This window comes from Procambarus clarkii, unplaced genomic scaffold (assembly GCF_040958095.1).
Source record: "Procambarus clarkii isolate CNS0578487 unplaced genomic scaffold, FALCON_Pclarkii_2.0 HiC_scaffold_98, whole genome shotgun sequence".
NCBI classification, from domain to species: Eukaryota; Metazoa; Arthropoda; class Malacostraca; order Decapoda; family Cambaridae; genus Procambarus; species Procambarus clarkii.
In genome coordinates, this window is record NW_027189131.1 from 2,132,031 (window position 1) to 2,141,199 (window position 9,169).

Genomic DNA, 9,169 nt, shown 5'->3' on the forward strand with positions numbered 1-9,169 from the left:
AGTCACAATGACCAGCGACATTAAAGCATAAAAGACTAAATAGTAACAGGAAACTGTCGGCGAACGAAAAATTCATTTCCAAATTAATTAGATGTTTTCCTAAATATAAAGATCGATGGGCTGGAATTTTCTGGATTATGGCCAAATTAAGGCAAAAATATATGTATTTTTACTTGAAGAACATATATCAGAGCATAGTCAGTGAGTTATAGAATAATAAGAGTGTGGTATTTCATTGTATAACAAGAGATAGTCCATGGAAGCGAAAATAGACGTAGTTTAAGACAAAATAACGTCCAAAAACAGCCGTAGAGTCAAACGGCAACAGTTGACGTTCTTTTTAAGAGGACAGGTTGGTATCCTTACGCTTGGCTTTACTACATTGCTCCTAGGTGTTTAAGATTAACAACTAATCTCTGTTGCACTGAATGATCCAGATTGGTTGAATTCTTTTAACTGACGTTAATTACACAAGCATCTAGGGAAAAGCTATTTCCGTTTACAAAATGGCTATTTGACCTTTGAGAAAATACCAAAAATATGGAGCTTTGGTGACCTTCGTGACCTAAGGTCGCCCAAATCCTTCCGCCTCCAAGTCTAGTCCCGCTAGTGACGTTACTGATGGTGACTTAACTCATTATTCTGGTACTATATTATTCTTGATACTATAACCAGGAATATTATACAATTTGAATGAAGACTAATTTCTCTAGATAAGTGAATTCTGTAAAATAATTCATTATACGAAACTGTGAACAAAGGCGGCAATTATTTTCACCGTCAATCTCCCCAGGGGATGCTCCCGGGTCACCACACATGGGTCCAGCTTTCCATTCTCCCATGCGTAGATAAACCATTCTGGATCATTCCTACAACGGCTAGTTTGTTACAACCCCCCGCACAAGCACTTAGTAAACCTTGTTAATTTGTTCAAAATAACGAGGTTTAGTATCCAAACCCACACTCAACTTATGCCACAAACAAAAGCTAACCTAACTAAGAAAATTTGACAATCATTAGATTGTCCAACAACATCATAATAAACATGTTCCAATTCATAAATGTCTCAGCTGTCAACTGACAGCAATCCTCCAACAACAGGAAACATACATCCTACTCTTACTGACATAGCTAAATAACATGTCCCTACTCTAACAGCAAAGGCTCGCTGTTAAAATCTCTTGGCTCTTCACTAGCCAAGTTCATGTGTCCTCTAGAGCCGGCCCCACCATGCTCCGCCATAAAACATAAAAGTTATAACTACCGACTGAACTTTCGTTCATCCAGGAGCGTACTCCTGAACTCTACTAAGTTCACATCCATGTGCTATCCACTCCCCAATCAATGTCAACCATGACATTTTCAAGGAACATACCTAGGTTTATTACATGTATCTAAAATATAACAAAAAATTCCTACTGTAGTATATCACAGGTTTCAGCTGACTGTACAGCCAAGTGTTCGCACTCACTGTAAGAGTGTCAATGTTTATATTGTCCTGCCTCTCGTGTTCAAACATTCTGAAAAAAATAGCACACAATATTTTCCACAACCGTTTGTTCTGGGCTTAGACAATTACACAGGGGCTTCGATTTTAATCACTGACCAATTTATAGAGTAAAATTTTCATATTATACCAGAATAATTATTTTAAATCTGTTTTCCAACATTTATAAAGTATTGTGATTCTAAATCTGTTTTTCAACATTTAAACAAAAGTGTCCAGATATTCTTTATACAGATGTTCAGAGCCAACTTTGTCTTTTGTACCAACTGTTTATTTTGAGTAAAAAAAAATCGATGCTGATGGACGTTGAATGTAGTCGCTGACGATGATGTTGTCGAGCTTGCTTCTCCCCATGCGTCGACGTCGATACCTGGTCCTCTTGTACTCCCATCCGGTACTCCTGAATGACGACAGAGTGTAATAGAGCGGAGTGCCAAGTGACAGCTGTAGAATACTGTTACTTCGGCTATTAATCTTGCTCTCGACAGTCCACACGCCTTCGTATCAATCACAGTTCACACGGCAGTCTTGATGTTAAACTTGACGTCGCAGATGACCACAGCAGAGCAGGACTGGATGTACCAACAGTGTCTCGTAACAGGAGTGATGTCAGAAGGTCGTAGAGGCGGGTTGCTTGTTTGCAGAACAGGTGAATCTCGTCTTCCATCATTGCTCACGTCATCTCAGGCGTTTCTTGATGTCACCAGGTTACTAGGCCGTAAACACCAACTGTGTATACCCTCGTACTGCCGACTTAAGGCCAAAGGAGGCAATTTTGCGACCTTCTATGGGGAGTCCCAGAACTCTGTAGGGAAACCGTGCTGTCCACCTGTGACCGCCTTAGTTCCGCATTCCTGTTGCTTCAGATGACGTAATCATTAATCTTCCGGCGAAACTCTTGAGTACTGCTACTTGCTTTCCATTTCTTGACCTCTCCTCCAACACTGCTGGAATGGCTTCAGTCTTGATGACGCAGCAGGTGGGTAGTGGTGATCTCGAGACAGCTACCCCGGCGTTGTATGGCACCTCCGGTGACTGCTATAATGTGGACAGCTCGCTGGCCCTGACTACCTCGTTAGTGACGTGAGGCGTCGGCCGGGTGACTCTTGGATAGTCACTCATCTCCAAAGTAACTGATGTATGGGTTACTGGGTCAGGTGGGGGGAGGGCTTTGTGTAACGTGCCTCCCCCCTCGGTCTTTACAGACAAGGGTTCACGTGTGGCTGGAACAACTGGGTCGGTGTACCAATCAGACCTGGGAACAGACAGACACAACACAGTGGAAGCATAGATATACTCTGGGTTTGGTGGAGGTGGAACCCCAGAGCACGGTAAAAGCTGCTACCTGAGTTAAGTATAGTAATAGTTCATCTCATTGCCTCTACAGGAAAATCTAATGAATACTAAATTATACTCACCAAGGAAGTTACTTTACTGTATAGCGCGAGATCTCGTCACCATAGGGTGGCGAGACTGCACCTGACTACTTATGAGCGATGACAGAGGGTCATCCTCATCCCCTGACTCGTCGGTGAAGCCATGAGTCAGCACTGCTGAGTCAGGAACTAGACCCGCTGAACGCAGTTCTAATTCCTCTCTAGCATGATATTGTTTCAATTTATTTACATGAATCCACCCGGTCCTCGAATACTCCTTTTATAACGAGATTAACCGGCCCCGCCCTTTTAACTACTCTATATGGCCCTCGCCACCTCGGAGCAAGTTTCCTACTCTGATTGCCGGGCGCAGCCTCATTCACTCTCAATACGAGGCTTCCTTCTTTCAACTCAAGAGGGCGCACTTTCTTGTCATAAAAATGAGTATACCGATTCCGTGCCTTCTAGGACGCTTCAGCTGCAATATTCCATGCGTTTCTCATTTTTCCAAGGACCTCTGAAGGATAGTCCTCTCTGTATGCAAAAAAAATATCCCACCGCTGCCATCATTGTCACAAGGGGGGGGGGGGTATCCGTTCTGTTCTTCGTAATTCGTTCTCTACCCCTCTCTGCACCCGTATTCTACTTTAGCCCTCTCGACCAAGGGACCCCAAAACTGTTACTTGAGCCGACCCCACGCCACGTGGTCTTAAGACGATTGACCGACATAAGATTCTACAACCCATATGACGTGAAATAGACGTCTAGCAAAACTCTAGAATCGCCTTCGCTGCCACCACCAGACCAGTAACACTGAGCAATGATCAAGGTCTGGATCGATCATGCTAATCAATAAACTTTGGGGCTTGATCCCTACTAGTAATATATGACTTGGATATCCGTAAGTGTGGAATTAATTAACAATCAAAGGGAATAATGAATTCAGATTCGGTGTTAGAGTCGGCGCCCAACTCCACTCTGCCTCTCCGGCTACCCACGTGGTACGGGACCATCCACATAAATTATACAAAATTGAAATTAATAAAAAAGACCATTTAATAGCTAAATGGTTTATTCAAAAACTAAACAAAATGTAAATCAATGCACTCCCTAACCTGAACACTTCCTACTTCGGCAATGAGTTGACCTATTCCCTATATCAACACTCTTACAGCAACTCTACCTTTTTGCGACCAGCTAGATGTTAGTGCTAAGGTCCTGGGAAGAGTTGGAGTGGACACCTTCCCTGTGTTGCTCCGGATCCCACACTGTCGGAAAATCCGACACCATTTAATATATCATACAGACAGATAATAGCTGTGTTGTATAAACAAGTTAACCCATAGAAAACGTAACTTGTAGTGGAATTACCGTCTAAAGAAAACGGGATATCATCACCACATACTATTATAATTCACCACCTATTATGGTGGGAATTATTCTTAAATACATTAGTCTTTGGACTTTACCATCATAAAAACATCTTATATAAATTAACTTAATTATCAATATTAAAGTAGAGTAAATGTGACCCTTCTATCACTTTCTGACATGTGGACAATGTAAGCCAGGCGTCAGAGGGAGGAAGGAGGGAGCCATTGTTGTGTCACCTCCGAGACGTGTGGAGCAAATTTGGCTCCTATCATATCTGGACAATGTCGGCCAGGCGTCAGTAGAATGGAGTGTTAGACATTGCCATTGTTGAGACTAGACCAGAGGCTCACACGGGAGCAAATTCGGCTCCTGTTAAATTTACTTGGACGTAGTGTTATGGAAACTAAAAATGTACCATTATCAACACGCTGTCTACAAATTCAAGTTAAGTGTCTATCCGAAACCCGTTTATCATTCATTTATGGCCATTAATGTCAGGATATAGGGTGACCCGGTTAGATCACGAAAGCGCCTCATACTAAAGGTAATTAAGCCAGGTCTTTATTGTTCCATGTACAATGTTTCTCTGAAATACTTGTCATATATAGGATTCTGGCTTCACAGCTAGCGCACTTTTGACAGGTCAAGACGAGGAAGATTTTGTGCACCAGTTACTGGGTGATGGAAGCTACCTCAAAGAGGATAATTTGGTGTCTACACCCTAGTTATACCTGGTGGACTAACCTGCTGTACTATAAGATAAGGAACCTCTTCAATGTTTAATAGTATGTAGTCTATTACTGTAGTTTGATTGGCTGCATATATATAAACTAATAAACCCCCCTAATGTGTAGAGGATCGATTTGTGAGATTGAGATTATTGCAGAAATACAGTCCACTTATCATTATACAAATTGCTATCGAAGTATATAAATTAACGTGAATATAAATTCATATAAATTAAATAAATATAAATCTCACAGGTCGGTTCCCACATTATTTGGTCATCTTCGAACCGGATGACGGATTATTTGATCCTTTGAACCCACATTTGGTCATCTTAGTACCGGATGAACCAGTTAACCAGTGGATTCATTAAATATACTAGTGCAGTGTGATTTAAACAAAGCCAGTCAAGACGGCGGCGTTGCCTCGAACGAGTTCACGAGCCCCGCTCAGTTCAGATCAGCTTCGTCAGCGGTTTCATGCACACCCACAGAAATTTGGTGGTGTGTTATTTCGTGAAATGACAGCGCTAATATAGAAGCCAGCCAAATTAGTGGCTGTGTCCTCGCAAGATTGTTCACGGATTTTGTGGTGTTACATTTCGCGAGAGATTATCTACGAATTTTGTGGACTTTATTTCGCGAGGTCACTAATAATATTTAATACTTCTAGATAATATTAGAAGTTTCATAGAGGCTAATTAAGAGGCTAATATCAATAATTGTGTATATTATTTCTCCAAAATAGAGAATCATTTAATATAAATTGCACTAGTGATCACAGTATAATATTTACTAATTGCCAACCCACAACAGGGTAGGATATGACTAGTTGAACTATTATTGCTCATCCTAGTCCCATTATTACCATAGTCAGTTGTACTATATTGAATAACCTAACACCATTAATGAATGGTCCAGACCCTATTTTGGGTGTAATTTTTAACAACTCGAGTTGAGTTGTATATATAATAATTTACTTATGATCATTACACCTTTGAGTGATTAATTAGTGTCTCTACCATCCTAGGGTGATATAGAAGAGCTAACCTAAAGGTACTTCCAGTGACACTGGTTTATCACTCAAATTATTAGTGTGTATGATTATATATATATATAAATAATGTGTATTAATTTTAAGTGCTAACCTCTAGCAGAGGTAGGATTACAGCCTAGTGAGTGCAGAATTTACCCTAGGCTACCATTAGTACTTGTTCACAATTTATGAGCCAGTGGTGCCCAATTAACAAGTCACCATGACTAATCCACAGAAAGCAAAGCGTGCTTTAATATCAAGCAAACGCCAACTAACAAGAGATCTCAACCAATATGAACAGTTGTTATATGAGCCTGTAATTAATTATCGTCGGTTGAAAATACCACTGTTACAGATTCAAACCCAATTGCATATATTGAAAGCAAATAGGAAATCTTACCAAAATCAGGTCCACGACGACGACGACATAGTAGTTGAAGATGTGGAACCATTCCTGTCTGACCTAGCACAATATGAAGAAGAAACTCAAGGCAGGTTGGAACATTTACACAGGATAATTGAATCAGAACAAATAGCAAGTACATCAAATAAAGTAGATAATGTTATGGATGATCTGGATCTTTTTGAGAATAAATGTCAAGCCAGATTAGATCCTTTAATCAACAAGGATAAAGCTTCACCCAGTAAAGCTTCACCCAATATTATACCACCAGAAATTAAGCAGTTCTCAGACAATTTATCCACAGTCTCTGTGGTTTCTGAAAACCCAATACCTGAGGCTACTAAGTTAACATGCCTCCAAGCTAGAGGTGAAGCTGAACCAGTAGTAGAAAATGTAAATGAAAATAGCGACAGCACTAATTTCCCAGTCCAGCCTCCTAGGAATAATGCTGGCAATGAGAAAACTGTCATACATCTAGTACTACAATTGCTGGATTTACCTCAACCTGATCAGACTGCTGACTCATTACAATCCTTCAGCATGGAGTTTGAGTCACTACTAAGAACATTCAGACTTAAGGTTGATATAACTACTAGTGAATGGATGACCAAAGTAGTCCTTCAACGAAAATTGTCCAGCGATATACTAGATGAATTATATGCACATCAACATAACACCATCCTGACAGTACAGGACATCACTGAAGGTTTACATTCCATCATAAACAAACGACGAGCAAATGAGGAAGTTAAAGCCTCTTGCAAGCCTTCAGAAATAGAAAATAAGAGTCAATTAAAGGGTAAAACAACTACCCCAAATAAACATCAGTCAATTACTCTAACATCAAGTTGCAGAAAATCTGACAATGCAGCAGCATCCTCCAAGCCTACTGTTACTAGTTCACCTAAACCGGTAACTTCCAAACGTGCAGTAGGCTGGGGGACATGTATGTTCTGCAAAAAGAAACATTCAACATACTGTTGTGCTAATTATCCAACCAGAGACATTCGTATGGAGCGACTCCAGGAATTAGGGAGATGTTCAAGGTGTCTCAAGTCACACAACATAGACTATTGTGATACCCAATTCAACACCTGCAACAGGTGTAGAAGAGGTAGGCACCATGCAGCACTGTGCAAATATACGAAATTAACGTATTCAAGACCCAAGGTGGAAGATAGCATTCCCACCACAGTACAGTACTGCAAGGTGCAACAAACAAAGAGTGTCCAATCGGCAAAGTCTAAAGGTAATACGACTTTGCCTACTGCCCAAATTACCATTCTGAATAAGAGGGCCAAGGTCCATACCCGTGGGTTGTTTGACCAAGGATCCCAGAGAACATATATCACTAAAAAGCTGGCAGATGAACTACAATTAAGGCCTGTAGCCCAGACGTCATTCAACATCTCAGGGTTTGTAACAGATGCAGGACCTCAAGTCTACCAGGTGGTACAACCATCAGTACGTTTAGGCAGGTACGTCTGTCGAGTACAAGCCATTGTGGTGGACAAAATACCAGTAGACCTACAAGTTCAAGGTCTGAGAGCAACAGCCAAATTCCTGAGAAATAGAGGAATAAAATTGGCAGATAATATTAAGTCTGATCACCTCACTGACTTCGGTCTCCTTGTAGGGACAGACTATTGTCATCGATTCATCGGTAGCCCTACTAAATATCAGGGTATAACCATGTTAAACTCTGCAGGAGGTAAATTACTCTCAGGCCCAGTATCAAGCCTGAGGAGACCTATGGCTGCAGATAAACAATACCAGTAGAAATCTAAATTTGTCAGCTGATTATATTTCTCCAGTAGCATTATACTAAGGAGATTACAGCTGACTATAGTAACCGAGGTTGATGTTAGTATCATCATTTAAAGCTGAAGATGAGTTCATGAGGCCTCAGTGGCAAATCAGTGAACAGTAACTTAAACAGCTACAAGTCACTGCGACCAATGTCACTGAACCCACTGCAGTCTCAGAACCATACTTTACTTTAATGATGAGCTATTCAATCTTCTGAATCAATTAACTAAATTAAACCCCAATAAATCTGATGACTGATTTGATACATTTACTATTTAATCAAGATGTATTCCATGGGCCTCAGTGTTTATATATCAGTGACCAGTTACCTGAAGAAACTTCAAGTTATATCTAATGTCACTGATCTCACTGCAGTCCCTGAATCATACTTGACTGTAGTACTTGATCACATTCAGTCTTCTGGGTTAAATAATATGTAATAAGGCTTGAATATTAGCCTTTCAAGAGTTGACAGGGAAATGAAATCGCATTAGACTTCTAACCCCTGCAACTCTAGTACGGGACATCCGTCCTGTACGAACAGACACACAAATGTGTGATTACTAACTACTAACATCAAATTAATCTAATAATTCGAAGGAGGAGTATCGGTGTTCGTCTGTTCTAAATAGGACTTCGACCCGTGAGCAGCCCCTGGGGAATTATGTCGGAAAATCCGACACCATTTAATATATCATACAGACAGATAATAGCTGTGTTGTATAAACAAGTTAACCCATAGAAAACGTAACTTGTAGTGGAATTACCGTCTAAAGAAAACGGGATATCATCACCACATACTATTATAATTCACCACCTATTATGGTGGGAATTATTCTTAAATACATTAGTCTTTGGACTTTACCATCATAAAAACATCTTATATAAATTAACTTAATTATCAATATTAAAGTAGAGTAAATGTGACCCTTCTATCAC